The sequence below is a fragment of the Gavialis gangeticus genome, unplaced genomic scaffold, assembly GCF_001723915.1.
Source record: "Gavialis gangeticus isolate Ggan-Ray unplaced genomic scaffold, GavGan_comp1, whole genome shotgun sequence".
Taxonomy (NCBI): domain Eukaryota; kingdom Metazoa; phylum Chordata; order Crocodylia; family Gavialidae; genus Gavialis; species Gavialis gangeticus.
Window position 1 is genome coordinate 70,133,651 of NW_017729024.1, and position 1,997 is coordinate 70,135,647.

Genomic DNA, 1,997 nt, shown 5'->3' on the forward strand with positions numbered 1-1,997 from the left:
ACACACACACACCCCTATACACACACACACACACACACACACACACACACCCTATATATACATACACACACACACACCCAACAAACATCACAACCACCCACACTCTCCCCCCAACTAACCCCACATGCACCCCCCCACACAGATATGTGCCTGAATGGGGAGCCGCACTCACTGCTACACACCCCCCACCACACATGTGCACCTAAACCCCCATGCACACCCCACACTCACCCTTCCATGCACACACCCCCAGGCATGCTCCCCTGCCACACACATCACAACCCCCCACAAACTCCATACCCACCCATGCACATCCACACGCACCCTCACACCCTCCCCCACACCCCACATACAGACACATCTACACCCACACACACATACCCACAACTCCCCACAAACCCTATTCTGACCTACCCATATCCCCACCCACACCCCCACACCCCTCCACACCCTCCCACAATATAGAAGACAAAGACTACATTTTGAGCTATTATGCATTGACCTATGTATACACCACACAAACACACACAAATCAGGACAAGAATCTTTTAAAAAATAAAATTAAAATAAGTTACTATCCATGTTTGATTTTTAGTGTACAATTTGGGGGCAGAGGGGTGGTTCCAACATGGCAAACCCCCTTCCCTAAAGAAGTGCTTCTGCTGGCAAAGGTCAGGGGTTAGGGAGTAGGACTTCCAAACCCAAGATGGTGAGAAAATCACCTGTCAAGGGGCTGGGCTACCCTTGCAGCCCCTGATTCATAGATTCATAGATTAAGGGTCGGAAGGGACCTAGTAGATCTTCTAGCCCGACCCCCCGCCAGGGCGGGAGAACAACAACAAAAAAACCCCAAAAAGAGAAACGGGACTCAAATGAGTGCAACAAAAAACCCCCAAAAAGAGAAACAGGACTCAAATTCAAACACTTAAATTTGTTAAGTGGCCCTCCACCCAAAATAATTGGTTTGCCCCTGAGCTAGACTCTTCACAGTGGTGACAGATGACAAAACAAGGAACAATGGTCTCATGTTTCAGCAAGGGATGTTTAAATTGGATATTAGGAAAAACTTTCCCACCAGGAGGATGGTGAAGACTTAGTAGAGCTCACAGAAATTTGGCGGGACCCTACCTATCACTGGGCAGCAGGCATTTGGGGATATATCCTATATAGAAGAGACAGGACAGAGAGGAAAGGTGGTGGGGGGGGTTGCGCTCTATGTCAAAGATCACCTCACATCATCAAGGATTAGCTTTGGGTTAGAGGAGGGTCAGGCAGAGACACTATGGGTCAAACTACAAGGGGGGGGCATGGTGAAAGGGACCTTACGGTGGGTGTCTACTACAGACCACCCAACCAGGGGGAAGAGCTAGACCAGGACTTCTCCAGTCAGCTTATGGTGGTGGTTAGGTCAAGGGTTGTTATTGTCATGGGTGACCTAAACTACCCAGATATTTGTTGGGAGGAGCAGACAACCAGGTCTGACTGGTCACATAGGTTTCTGGCTGTATTACAGGACCTTCACCTTATCCAGGAAGTACACAGTCCCACTAGGGGTAATACCTTGCTGGACCTGGTCCTGGCCACGGGGGATGACCTGGTGAGGGGACTGCAGGTCCTTAACCACCTGGGCAATAGTGATCATCACCTGCTGGACTTCACTATCCAATGCAGGGTGTCAAGGGCTTACATCAAAGCTAATGCCCTTGACTTCAGAAGGACCAACTTCAATGAGCTTAGGAGACTAGTGGGGGAGGCACTGAGGGCCCACAAGGTAGAGGAGATGGGAGTCCATGAGGGATGGTCATACCTTAAGGGGGAATTCTCCAGGTCCAAAGGATAACAGTCCCTGAGAGAAGCAAGGGGGGTAAAAGTGCTTAGAAACCCTCTTGGCTCAGAAAAGGCATTCAGCAATGCCTGAGGACTAAAAAGGGGGCATATGACTAGTGGAAGGGAGGTGCTATCACCAAGAAGGAGTACTCCTCCTCAGCCCGTGAGTG